Here is a 15267-nt window from a genome sequence, read left to right as displayed (position 1 = left end):
TACCAGGATTCATCAAATACTATAAACAAATAATGGGTACAGAAAACTAGGATTGTAGATTGGCACTTCAGCACTCCCCTTTCGACAGCCGTATTTGGAAACACTGTGTATTATGGAAACAAAACAATGCAGATGAAATGTGTCACGGTCTGACAGAGGAAGGACTCAAGTGCACAATGACAGAGATGTGGATGTAAGAAGGAACAATGATTTTATTTTGCTCTTTTCAAGGCACTCTCTCCCCCACTAGACTGCTGAGGCTACTGGCCATGCATACTGGCCAGGTTTGGAGTGTCACTCCACCATAAGTGTGAGCACATCAGCTGCCTTGAAAACAAAAAAATAATGGTTCACAGAATTTGTCGTAGCTTCTCGGACTGGATCAAAGAGGGGTTGACAGTGAAATTGTGTATTCACCTAGGTAACAATAGGACATGAATTCCATGATATCTCATTCCTTTTTGGGGTCTATTGACTTTTACATGAAAATATATAAACCAAAGCAGTACGCAAGCATGAGGAGAAATTCCCATTTGTAGGACAGAGATGATTTGAAAATTGAATCTTATGATTGTTTAGGCCACAGGTGTCAAAGTGGCGGCCCGGGGGCCAAATATGGCCCGCCGCATCATTCTGTGCGGCCCGAGAAAGTAAATCATGAGTGCCGACTTTCTGTTTTAGGATCAAATTCAAATGGTTATAGATGTACATTACATTTCCTGATTTTCCACTTTTTAAAATCAATCATTCCAATATTTTCAATCCAATTTTATTTCTTTTGTGTTTTTAGTTCAAAGCGCATTTTGTAAGATCTAAAAATAAATATATAGATATTTTCCGTTTTTCACTTTAATATTGAACATAATTAAAAAATATATTTTGTTTCCATTTGAAATGAAAAACATGATTACATCCATTACTAAGAAAAAAAAAGCTCAAATAAACATTGCTTTAGATCTATAAAAACGGACTATTTAGGGCTTTTGATCAAGTTCTTTTAATCCATTTTTTTTTTAAATCTAAATATTAGATCTAAAATGGTCCGGCCCACATGAAACGGAGTTGAACCCCACAAACCAACCCGAGTTTGACACCCCTGGTTTAGGCAAATGTCCTAACCATTAAGCTAGCTTGTGTCTAGTGATTTTACAAAATCCCTATAAATTATTGAACTCTAATGAAAGAAAAAGCATCTAGTATCCTAAGGTAAACAAGTCACTTTATCTTTAATACCCTCAATGTGCGAGACAAAATATAAACAATCTTATTTCCTAATTCAAAATTTACCCATGTAGGCGCTTTTCGTAATCCTTAACATTGTAAGGACAAATTTTAATTTAATATTCTCTTTTCACCAGAGCTCACGGATGCTTCTGGTGCATTCTTCTCATTAATGCGCAAGATTCCTCTCACAGCTCTCACCTGACACTCAGCGATAGCATTTCTGAACTTATTATTTCTCCACGGGCAACGGCATAATCTTGTCTCTGTTTCGTTCCTCTGAGTGCACGTGTAAAAGAATTTCTACGTGTAACTGCACGAGGATGCGTCTGTGTGTGTGCATGTGTGTGTACTCACAGACACAGGCTGCAAAACAGTAACCTTTACAATAATCAGCTCTGTCTGATGGGCCGCTTTAATTAACCTTGTAGGAAATTAATCCCAGTGTTAAATGGACAAGAAAAAGATGTTTGATTACCACCAGGAGCCAAATGGGACTTCTGCCTCTGTCTAATTGACCAGGAAGAGAGAAGAAGAGGAAAAGTATAGCCAGATTGTGAGACATAGGGCAGCAGAGAGGAGAGAGCAAAGTATCTCAAATGCTGTGGTGTTATTAATGTCTGTGTGAATGTCAGTTAGTTCCTGGAGCGCTGATAAGGCCTCACCAAGACGAGTGATGAGGGAGAAAGGAAGCTGAAGGGCATGTCCATTTAATGTTGGACTATGTGCTGTTGCTATCTCTAGGGAATTATTTGACATATTTTTATTAATAGCTTATCAGTGGATCATTAGGTCCATTTGTTGTGTTTTTTTAGTTTAAGTGCAAGTTTCACATTTGCCCCAAACTATGTAGAGGCGCAGCAGAAGAGTTGAAATTGAATTGAAATGGTCCTTGAAGTTGAAACATTTAAATTTGGGACTGAAAAAATAACTTGCTAAGGAATTTGTTTGTTGTCTAGGATTTTTTTGTGCAAATTAAGCCTTGTGACACCAGTACAAGTTTTAAAAAAAAGTGACATGATATACACCTGTCTCTGTTATTATACGCCATTAAAAGCTGGACCAGAACAAGTGTGAACTGAGCCAAGGTAGGTTTTAAACCAAGTTTTGGTAATTTCATGCATCACTTGTTAGTATGAACACTTTCAACTCATTCATAACAATAGGAAGGCTTCCTCTCCTGTCCTTTAAAACTGACATAGAAACTCTCTTGAAATGCACACATTCAATTGAATTGAACATTTGCAAATTTATGATTTGAAATTATATATATATATATATATATATATATATATATATATATATATATATATATATATATATATATATATATATATATATATATATATATATATATATATATATGTATTTTTTTTTTTAGCAATTTCACAATGATATCATGGAAATGTCCCATTTCCAATTGCACTAGTACATCTACCCTTGTGTCCTACTGGAGCAGGTGCTTCCCATCTCTCCTTACTAATATCTTGAGATCCCTGCAGTGACCTCAGCTCTCCATGACTCACCCCCCTGCATACTGGCTCTGTATTTAGTGAGACTGTGTTTATTGGCTATGCTCATCGGTGTGTGTCGACTTCCCGGATCGCTGCTGGTGACTGTTTAAATAAACCAGAAGACATATCGAAGACAACCAGTGAACCTTTGGTCTTTTGCTGTCAGAATTTGCTATTTTGTGAGCCCCTTGAAGCTTTTTTCTTTGGTGGTGTTAAGTTTTGGATTAGTACAAGTGATGATTTTGATTCATCACAATCACAACAATCGGTATTACATACTGCATTATGTATACATACGTAGACAGCAATCTTTATTAGACTTTTGGGAAAAAAAATGAGTTAAGTAAAACACCTTTCTGAGCATAGGTTCAAATGCCTAAAGGCAAAGCATAGATGCAACAAATTGAGTTATGCATAACTGGGATGGCTGTTAAATTTGTTATTTGATATATTTACAAATAAAAGACACATTTTTAAAGACAGAAAAGTAATCCGTAAGGAGTATTAAAGCACCGTTTTGAATAGTTGTTCGAATTGTTATTAATTAGACTTTTCAACTGAAAAAGTTCATCAAAACCTTGGTGAACGTTCTAACTTTTTGTTCGCATCCACATTTTTGTTTTTATGTTTAAGGTCATTCAAAGCAATAAGTTCACTGTCGGCTACTCCAATCGGCTTCTCCTCGTTACAAGCCTGTTAGTGTTAACTCATCAGTGGGGTCAAACACTATGAAAACACACATTATGACACAGCCAAAAGATCACTTTACACAATTTGAATAAATACAAGGCAATTTGTCACTGTCATGTCAGAACTGCCCCTTTCTCTTGCCTACCCTCATCCTATCCCTCTCTCATCCTCCTCCCCAACCAGAACCCCCATTCCACACCCTGCTTCCTCAGGCACCCCAGCAGGAAGCAGTAATGATGATTGTATTAACCCCTTGTGGAGAGTGCTGACCTTTGCTTCTGTTCAACTGGGGGTATTAGAACAGGAAGACCCATTTTAAAGTCCATATGCACATTTTGGGTGGCAATTGAGAAAAAAAGGACTTAGGGCTTGTGTACCCACATATGTGGAGACATATAATAGCCAAGTGGGACTCATGTAAAAGGCACACTTTATTGGTATCTGTAGGTCTAGCGGTACACAAATTCAGAATATGTGTAGCCCAAGTGTGTCAGACTCGAGTTGGTTCGCGGGCCGCATTAACGTCCACTCCATTTCATGTGGGCCGGACCATTTTAGATATAATATTTAGATTTTTTTATACAAATGAATTAAAAGAACTGCATTAAAAGCCCTGAATATTCAGTTTTTTTATAGATCTAAAACAATGTTTATTTTAGCTTTTTTGATATATTTTTAGATTTTACAAAATGATTTTTGAACTAATGGATAAAAAAAATACAATTATTGATTTAAAAGGGGGAAAATCAGGAAATGTAATATACATCTATACTCTTCATTTTAATTTAATCCTAAAACAGAAAGTCGGCACTCATGATTTACTTTCCCGGGCCGCACAAAATGATGCGGCGGGCCAGATTTGGCCCCCGGGCCACCACTTTGACATCTGTGGTGTAGCCCATGCACTATATACTCAATAATTTAACTAATCAATCCTATATCATTATTGATAATAACATTTCATCTATAGCGTATGTGCACTTGCCAAATTTTAGACCTGCAACCGTTTTATTGGAGTGACTAATTGGCTTGTGAAGGGACCACTGACTACTGTGTGCTACTTTTAACCAGAATTTTGGAGAATCACTGCTCCTGTTTGGATTTCTGGGCAAGAAAACAAATCTGAATTACATACTAAAAAAGGACACTTTTGAGTTCAATGAAAATGCTGTTATTTTTTTTTTGAAGATTACTTTTTGGACATTTAACCCTTAGATTGACAAGCAACACATTCATGGTGTCCCCCTGCCTACTGGCCAAAGTGGCCTGAGATAGGCTTTGTCACCCTCACAAGCCCTATAAGGATAAGCGATATGGAAAATGAATGAGTGAATTTGACATTTAGGGATGAGGTTTAGGACATCCAGTACAGTAGACCCTCAGGCTATTAATGCCGTCGGCGAGACATTTGGGGAGACAAAGCGAAAAAGAGATTGCATTCAATTTAGATACATCAAGCGAGAAAGATGCTTTTCTGGATTTCGCTCGTTGTTCAAACATTTGCTTGCATAATGAGACTCATTTCCTCTTGTGATGATATTCGTATCGTGAAAAAACCTTTAAGTTGAGGTCCTCGTATCACGAGGGCTCACTCTATTTTCTTACAAGAAAAAGGAAAACATTAAGAAGCAAATATATACTGGACTTCCAATTTCAGTAGATCCACATTCTTGTTTTAAAGTCCTTGACTTCCTTTTGAAATTCTGACAAATGCATCCCGACCATTGCAGTTACAATATTCCAACAATTCCTCCTGTACTGTTTTGACCTGCCTCCATCCCTCCATACCTTTCGCTTCATTTTCTTTAACACCTCTGAAGCTGACTTTATGGATAGGCCCTGTCAAATGTAGGATTCCTTTCTGAATGCAGATACATGGAAAACCATGACTCTCCCGAATTTGACCTGTGGGGCTAAACTGCTCCTGGTGCACCCAGATGTCCTCTTTGGCATTTTAGAACCATAAAACCACAACTTTAATTTATTTTCTCCTCTTTCTCTTGCCATGTCCTTTGCGCTCAGGCCCTCAGGAGACACAGTGATAACCAGGACTGACGGGAGGAGGGAAGCAGTGGAGGAAAGAGGAATGGGTGTGGGTACAGGAGCGGTGGGAAGGGGGGTGTTGTGATGTCCCGACTCAGGGATATTTAATCCTCACAGTGAGGGGCGAGCGTCTCTTTCGCTCTGTTTGGATTTTGACAGATCAAAGTAGCAGTTCAGATCCTGGACAGATCACTCACTGGCTCCTCCTGAGTGGATGTGTGCACACACGCGCGCACAACCCCACACAAAATACACGCACACACGCTTCAATACTTGGATGGACTGATGAGGATGTTATTGTTAACGAGGCAGTGATTGATGGACTTGAAACTGGTTCACAGGCAATATAAAGCAAAGTGACACATTTTACGGGCCTAAATAGTGATGAATACCATGTTTTATATTTATCAAATGTTTTTGTAGCTACCTCGTGGTGTAGAGGTTCACTCACCAGACTTGGGTGTGGGAAGGTGTGAGCTCAATTCCTCCTGGTGGTGGGGTGATTGGGGGTGTGGATGGTCATTTGTCTCTCCCTGTGCCCTATGGTTGATTGGTTATGTAGTCTGCCTTTTTGCCCGAAGACAGCTGGATTAGACTTCAGCAACCCCCCGCAACCCTTCCGAGGATGGCCGGTAGGAAGATGAATGAATGATGAAAAAAAAGTTTTTGTCTTTTCTATTTATAAAAAAAGAACTTTATATGCAAAAAAAATCCATTATCAGTTTTAAGAAACTGCATAACTTCTGAGCTAACTTGTTTTACATCTGTGATGTATAGGCCAATTGTGAGTAAATTGTCCAAATGCTTCTGAGACCCTGAACATTGTGATTTGCCAATCATTCTTAAAAGGTTTTTTTTAACATCTTGAATTGAAGCTCAAAGTATAACTTTTAACCACATCTTAATTGTTTGATGGTTATGAATAGTTAGTGCAAGGGTGTCAGACTCGGGTTGGTTCGCGGGCCGCGTTAACGTCAACTCGATTTCATGTGGGCCGGACCATTTTAGATATAATATTTAGATTTTTTTAATAAATGGATTAAAAGAACTGGATTAAAAGCCCTGAATATTCAGTTTTTATAGATCTAAAATAATGTTTATTTTAGCTGTTTTTAGATATATATTCTTTAGATTGTACAAAATGATTTTTGAACTAAAAACACAGAAAAAAAAAGATTAAAAAATTACAATTATTGATTTAAAAGGGGGAAAATCAGGAAATTTAATATATATCTATACTCTTCATTTTAATTTGATCCTAAAACTGAAAGTCGGCACTCATGATTTACTTTCCTGGGCCACACAAAATGTTGCGGCGGGCCAAATTTGGCCCCCGGGCCGTCACTTTGACACATGTGAGTTAGTGTATGGAAGAAAAAGCTCATTCAATCTGTCCTAAACACAAATTGTGGTCCAGTTCTCATGGATTATGTGTGAAATTGTTTGATGGTTTTGGATATTCTATTTAATAATATGAAGATTGAACTTTCTTTAAGACTACAGAGCTTCACAAACACTTACAGTATTAGAACATACTGTTGTGATCAGTTAGAAACATTGTTGCACTTCTCTTTGTATAGAGGAGTATTGTTTTGAAAAATACCCATAATGGTAAAGAGAAGGAAAAAGTAGTGCAACATCTAAACCGGTGGTAAATGTTTGTGTGAGAAGGCAGTGGTTAGCATATTATGTCACATGATGTGGAATATAGGATTGGTCATTCAGCCACGTTAAATTTAGAAATTTATTATCTGGCTTTGTGTCAGGAATATTTCGGAACACATTTATAGTGACAACTGTGATTTGTACTTAATAGGTGTAAAAACCAAGTGTTGCTAAAAGATATTGTGCGAGTCAGGATGTGAGAATATTTCAGTTCTTTTCTGTTTCATCACCCGAGAGGAATTTGGTAAGCTGGGAGCTGTAAACTGTAGAGCTGGTGATAACAAAAGTGATGAATCCAATGTTTTTTTTCTATTTCTATTTTAATTTCATACCAATCTCCTGAAACATGCACACACACATACACATACACATACACACACACACACACAAACACACACACACACACACACACGCACACACAGCCTACAGCTCCCCAGCTATTCGCCTTCTGAGGCTTGCAGGTCTCTGATAGGAGGCCTCGGAATGGAAAACAGATAAGAGCAAATAAGCAAATAAATAGAATAAAATGTAATTTCTGCTGATTCAGAGCACGCAGAGGAGAAGAGGGAGAACGTTGCTCACTGCCTGATGACAACAAATAAAGGGAAGCAAGGTAAACACCTCAGTGAAATCAGGCAATTCCCATTTCTTCAGCTGCAGTGGATTGCTGATACTGACGAACATATCATATGTTGTCACTGTTTTCTTTCTTATGATGTGTGACCATTTCAAGGGGTCGAATTTCTTTAATTACGCTATTTCTTTTCCATGTCGGATGTTATGTGGTAAATTCTCATCATCCTAAAACCTTTCCTCGAACATTCTGTTCCCACTGTAGAGGGGATCTGCAGGGATCCCACAGCTAGTTCCATTTCTTAAAGAGCCACTGGCTTTGATGAACAGTGACAGCAATACACCACTCCAGCACCCTTTCCTTCTCAGATGTTTCTTAATTACACTATCATAGTCCTTTAATTACCTTATCAGTGTGGAATAATCCCATGGTCAGTGTTTGAAAAAAACAAAGCAGAGTGGCTCTTGTTTCATGTCCTGTATGGCTTTTTGTGGTTAGCGTAAGGGAATTAATTGGTTATTTTTATAGAGACAAAGAAGGAAAGAGAACAAAAATGGACCACCAAGGCCAAACAATTCCAATTTGGATCAGTACCAATTAACATCCTGTAGCTTCATTGAGTACAAATGTGCTCAAAATTGTTATCAAACCTTTGAAAATTAAAGAAAAACCCACCCAGACCAGCAATTTTATCCAAAAATAAAAAAGATTGTATTCAAAATATTTATTTAATAAGCTAATGTGTTATTGAGCCCTTTACCCCATAATAGAGCTTCAGGCACCTACTTTGAAAGTAAAAGACCATAAAAAATAAGATGAATAAAAGTAAAAAAATAAAAAACACCAAAAATATAGAATATTCATTCATTCATTTATTATAGGAGTGCTTATCCTCACAAGGGTTGTGGGGTGCTAGGGCCACCCAGAGAAAACCCACGCAAAGTCTATACAGAAAGGCCAAAAACAAGGAGATTGCTACTTTGATATCAGCACAGTGAGCCGGATATGCTTAACACTCCACCTCTGGGCCGCCCAAATAAAATACATTGAAATTAATTACACCATAGTTGTAAAACTAAATGAAGCGAAAGAGCTATCTTAGTGTATAGAAAGAAAATTTAACACAATTTTGTTAAAGGAAAAGAATACGAATGTTTTTAAAAAAAATTGAGCTTGAGTTTGATTTATTTAATAAGGGACAGTACGTATTAATGAACATATTTATATTCATGTTGATGAACATATTTATGTAAATATGTAAGATTGTAGCCAAATTATGTTCCAGTTGCTTGTTCCTGTGACTACAGTTAAAGATCTTATCATGAAATTGACTGTTACCAACCTGGTTGACGGATGGTACAAATATGGTAACAGAAGAGCTCAGAACAACTTCCAAAGAAATTAAACGGAAACTCCAAGGTCAAGGTGCGGTATCAGATAGCACCATAGGAAACAAGCTAACAGGACCCCACTGTCAAATAGAAGTCAATACAAAATGAAAAGGCCTGGAATTGCCAGACTGCATGTTACCAAGTCAAAAGGCTTCTGAGAGAATATCCTTTGGACAGAGGATACAAAAGTGGGACTTTTTGGTAAGGCACATTAGGTTTGTGTCCCCTGGGGGGAAAAACGAAGCATACCAAGAAAGTACACCATCAGAACTGTGAATTATTCCAGTTGCCCTGTTGTTTTCTGAGATTTCTTTACTGCACCTGGCACAATGCATGTTGAATTTGTGCAGTGTACAAGCAAATCTCATGATTATCAAGTTATTTTGGAGAGAAACCACAGTTTCAGTCATGAAGTAGCAACAGGATAATGAGTAATAACATCTGAAAACATTCAAGGAAAGGCTAGTAGCAAAATGTATCATTTTAACCTGCTCCCACGTTTGTAAATTGGGACCATTCTAACAAGTACAGTTTTAAGTATTCATTCATTCATTTTCCAGAACGCTTAACACGGTTCGTGGCCAATGTTAAGTATTTCTTATTAAAACATATCTATTTTTAAACCTAGGGAGAACATGCAAACTCCACACAGGAAGGTCTCAACCTGGGAATGAACCATGATCACAGAACTATGAGGCCGGTTTATGTGTTGAATAATATTCCAGCCCTTCTTTTAAGACAGCCCCACTTAAGCATTACCTAATTTATTGGAATTTCTAAAAAAAAATCTGTTTTAAAAACCATCAAAGCACACAACTCCTAAAAGATGTGGATTTACCTTAAATGAATCTGACGTCTTGCCCATGTGTTGTTGTCAGCGCAAAAGTGTGTCTTAATGTGAAGATGGTAATTAAGAAATAATTGGAAGGGTTTGAGACATGTTGCTGGAGCGTAGAAGATTCATGCCGAAGTCTTAATTCTGTGTGCACAGATGTTAATGTACACTGCACATTGGTTTCTTGTGTGCTTATCCCATGTGCATGTGTTCAACTCTACTAACCACCCACAGGATCTGTCGGCTTGGTGAAGATTTCAATTTTGTAGCCAACTCTGCTGCCTTTTGATGGATGCGTCTTGCTGCCTTTTATCTCTCACTGTGTGTGCAAACTAATTATTTTCCCCCCTTATTCTCTTTTCCACTCTCTCCTTCAGGCAAATATTTGTTTCCTCAGAGGTGAGTGTGTGCAAACCTGTCTCACAGTTCCATATGCTGCCAGCTGCCAATCAAACGTGCTGGAATCCGGAAACTAATCGCAATGCCCTCTTTCCCTTCTACCTCCTGAAGAAACAATGAAAGACTTTGAGGAAACAAATGCTGTGCGAGCCGCGTGCGCCTGTGTGTTAAGGAGATATTAAAAGGGAAATAGAGACATACAACCAGAAAAAAAGGGATTGTTGGCAAACAAACAAGCAACTCCTGTCCATGCAGACCTCTTCCTGTCTGTTTGGCGCGTGGGTTTATTTTGCTCTGTTTGGTTTGAAGTATGTAAGGGGATTCCACAACATCAGACGCAAATTTCTTTTGTTTGACAAAGAGAACTCTGGGGCCGTGCAGAGGTATGGGTGCAGATTGATTTGTGTGTTGTGGTTGCAGAAATACAAACAGTGTCTGCTTGTTGGAGGGAAGTGAATGAAGACAGCTTAAAACAAAAATCTGTAAGGCGATGTGGTAGTTTATTGACACTATTGAAGTAACAGTCATTACCTATGGAGGTCATCCGTGTCGAGTTTATGTAAGTTTACGCCTTCATTGAATGCCAGGTTTATCAAATAGTTCATTAAACAACACAGGAAATATGATTGCGCAACAGTGAACATATAACAGGGGATATGGCCGTTTTAAGATGTAATCAATCAGAATCACACTCATGTTAAATATTAGTTAGCACTAAAGTGTGTGTATAACCGCTTATGAAATTTAGATAATTCATGATTTTCTTAGCTAAAACATTTATTAGATCTGAATTATACGGTGGTTATTAGTGAAAAACCATGTTGTTTTATTGTTTAGTAATTCCAAACTGACTGAATCAGATTGCCCATATATATATATATATATATATATATATATATATATATATATATATATATATATATATATATATATATATATATATATATATATAAATAAATATAAATATATAGACATAAAACTGTACATAAATATACATGGTATGCATGATATGAAGGAACTTTCACCGTGAGCAGCATTTAAATCCAATTATTTTCTTTCTTTGGAAAGCAGAATATTACTACTTTTACGGTTAAATTGCTTGCCATCATTAATGCAAAGTACAAAGGAAAATATACTACTGTATTTATTTTAAAAAACTGTCTATCCATCAACAATGAATCTGAAACACACACAAAAGAAAGTAAGAGAATCCGAGCTGGAATTATGGTCTACATAAAATTTGTAGACCACTTTCTGTGGTATCTGGCACAAATATTAGTAGAACAAGAACTAAGAAAACTGAGAAAATGAGCTGTGGTATTCTATTTGGCTCAAAAGGTTTATGGATAAAGAAACAGTGTCGGTAACAAAATACCGTGAATGACAAGTAGACTGTTTGGATTTTTGGAGAGGTAGAAAAAGTCAACCTTCATGGAAATGAAAAAGAAAGAAAGAAAATGTAAACCAGATTTTTATACTTGAGCTTTGCGAGTGGAGGCTTATGGTTTCATTGGTCCAGGAAAAACAATGTCCAGTACAAACTCCTTCAGTAACATTTCAATGTTTACTACTATAATGCAATTATACATAGAAAACAAAAACACTCCGTCTTTCATCAGCGAATAATCATTTCACTTTCTTGTACTATTTTTTTTTGCTTGTTTAATAAAACCTGTGATGTTATTTTAATTACAGAGGCATATTTCTCCCCATTGGGTGAAACTTGAATTGGATGAAAATATGGCCAAAAATAGAATGTGCGGCTGCATAATGTTCCGTAAAGCATAATGTTATCAGTGTATCTGCCATTTTTTTTCCAGTGCATCTTTTCTTGTGTATTTTAGCGACAAATCTCATGACAATATGTTGAGGAGAAATAAAGCAAGCATTTTGTTTACTGCTGACAAGTAAACACATTCTTTCTCATCATCTCCCTTTACCATATTTTGCTAATAAAAAAGAAAAAAAAAAGATTGAGTTTACACACATGCACAATTCACATCATGTTCGAACAAAAGAAAAGCACAATTCATTCATTTTCCATTCTGCTTATCCTCACAAGAGTCCCAGGGTGGCAGTAAGCAGGGTACACCCTGAATTGGTTGCCTAACTAACAATCATGCATGCACACACATTCATTCCTAAGGACAATTTTGAGTATTCAAACAACCTGTTATCCATGATATGGGACAAAACCACAGAACACAGTAAAGTTGGAACCCGTCAAGGGAGTAAGCCCTCAATCTCAGAATCGTCCTAACCACTCAGTCACCGTGCCACCGGATAACACCAATAACAATTGCCTTCTCGATTAGTTCTTACATTTTTTTCCTTCCTGCTATCATCATCTGTGCGTAAGTGATCCTTTCTTTGTGAGGTTAATTGAAGGCAGGAGCTGTGACTGTCTCAGTTATAATCTGCTTGCATTTACACTTCTGTGTCTGTCGGGGTGCGTGTGTGTGTCAAGGGGAGGGCTCTCTCAGAGTGATTCCACTCTTGTTATTCATACAAATATAGAATAAAAAATGTGCACAACTACTCTTCTATATTCCTCCACCTGCTGCCTCTCTACCTTTATCCCCTAAAAACAGATTAGCAGTGTGTATGTGTTTGTGTGTACGTGTGTATTTGGCAGAGGTGGGCCCGTTCTCGGGGATTTGGAATGTACAAAAGAATCACAAAAAGACATGGTGAGGCCACAGGGCTCACTTTTTCTCTCATATCAGCGCTTATCTGGTCAGTCAATTTTGACAGTCGAAAAGCACCTTTATCTTTAAAGAATTGTGTGCATCTTCAAGCTCACAAATACACATGTACCGCACACACACTTAAAACTCTTCGCATCAGTGAGAAGATCTTTTCCCTCCAACACGAACTTTGAGATAAGTGACAGTTACAAACTCTAGTAGAGAAGGGAGCACCCTAACATATAACTGTCAATACATGTATCATCACAACATAAGAGCTAACCAACACACAGACAGACACACACACACACACACACACACACACACACACACACACACTCACACATACCCAGAAAGCCACACGCTCAAAGGTCTCACACACACAGAGCAGGTAATCGGCTCACCATGGTTAGAGTGTTAGAGCATGGAAGAAAAGTGTTCCCACCAAGTGTATCCTGTCTTTGAATGGATTAGGACTCACTTGTGTTTTGCTCCTGGTGCTCCAGAGGAATCAGGAGTGTCTGGGGTTAATGTTTTCATCCCTACCTGCTTTTCTGAGGAGCTAAGTGATGTGCTATACACCCACCAGGATCAGCAATAAACATATATCTGAACTATCTTTAGAAATGCATAACTAAAGAGCTTTAATGCTTAGTTCTTATTGTTGCTGTCAGTGACAAGCATTATTCTTACTACTGTATCACGCAGAGGTGTTTCTTAAGTTTTTGTGAAAATGGGCAACCTAGTCTTAAGACAGCTTGGAGTGCATATGACACACAACATCCATTCATTTATTCCCAGCCAACTACAGGCAGCAGGCAGGAACACCCTGAATCGGCAGCCAGCCAATCACAAGGCACAAGGAGACGGCCAACCAATTTTGCTCACACTCATACCTAGGGGCAATTTAGAGTGTTCAACCAGCCTGCCATGCACATTTTTGGGATGTGGGAGGAAACCTGACTGCCTGGAGAAAACCCATGGACGCCCGGGGGAGAACATGGCATGGAATCTCCATACCGTGAGGACCAACCTGGGATCGAACCCTCAAGTCCAGAACTGTGAGGCCGACGTTCTAACCACTCGTCTGCTGGGTCCACCTGACTTACAACAATACATTTTTGAATAAAAATCTATTTTCCCCCCCATGCGTACAAATCAGAATGATAGCTAAATTTATCATCTTTGTCGGTGCAAAAGTGATTGAGCGCACATTTAACTTTTTTGTTGCCGTTTTGTGCAGATTTGAATGAAGTTTTAAGACCACTACAATGTTTACCCAGTGTTATTGATAAAGGAGACAAAAGATGACACAATTTCATAAACATATGTAGCCCAGTACTTTAAATTTTTTAATTGCTTCCTGTCGTATATTCCCCTTACCTTTCTGCATCATTTCCGCCTGAATTCTTCCTTTGGTTCAACCATGCATTATAAAACATTCCTTCTAAAGAGGAGAGCTGCAGAGACCTCAACTGGCCACGTGTGAAATTGAAGCCTGCCTCTTAACATGGCAAATTTTCATCTTGGTCCTCATTTATAGACGCTTCACATCTACTATACACACTGGTGTAAAAGATTAATTAACATTATCCATGTAATTCCATCGAGAATAATCTAAATGAAGTATAATAATGAAATCTGGCCTCCAAAGACACATTTTTACAATGGCCCCTCTTTTAAATGTAAAACCCTGGAACAGTGTGTCTGCATTGTATGTCACATGATTAATATTCAACATTTGATAACACGTCAAAACAATGTTTTGATCGCCAAAATGCATCCATTATTCTCCCAGGCAACATCAATGCCATCCCACTACTACTTTCCCATCCTCCCAGTCTATCCAGCACCACACCATCCCCTCCACCTTTTTGATCCTTTGCCCAAAGACAGTAAACACATCTGCACGTTTTGATGCTTGCAGCATTGATATATACCGTTTTTTAATTTAATCCATTCAACGCTGACTGTCTATAGTAGCATCAGCTGGTTTTACTTGAATATCAAAATAACTTTCTCCATGTAAGTCTAGTCTTAACCATCCAAATAGAATATGTCAAGTCAGCATTTTTTATTCTAAAACAACAACATTCCTGTTCCCTTGTTAAAAATCTGTTACCTGCATTTGTTATATTATGTATCCAGTTGATAAAAATTGATCCATATTTTACACTTATTTACATATACATTTATCCATGTCTTTATATCTCACGTGTGACTTCCTTTCTTACCATTGACTGTTCCT

The sequence above is a fragment of the Stigmatopora argus genome, chromosome 9 (assembly GCF_051989625.1).
Source record: "Stigmatopora argus isolate UIUO_Sarg chromosome 9, RoL_Sarg_1.0, whole genome shotgun sequence".
Lineage (NCBI taxonomy): Eukaryota > Metazoa > Chordata > Actinopteri > Syngnathiformes > Syngnathidae > Stigmatopora > Stigmatopora argus.
The sequence above is the reverse complement of the archived record's forward strand: the minus strand, read 5'-3'. Positions refer to the sequence as shown.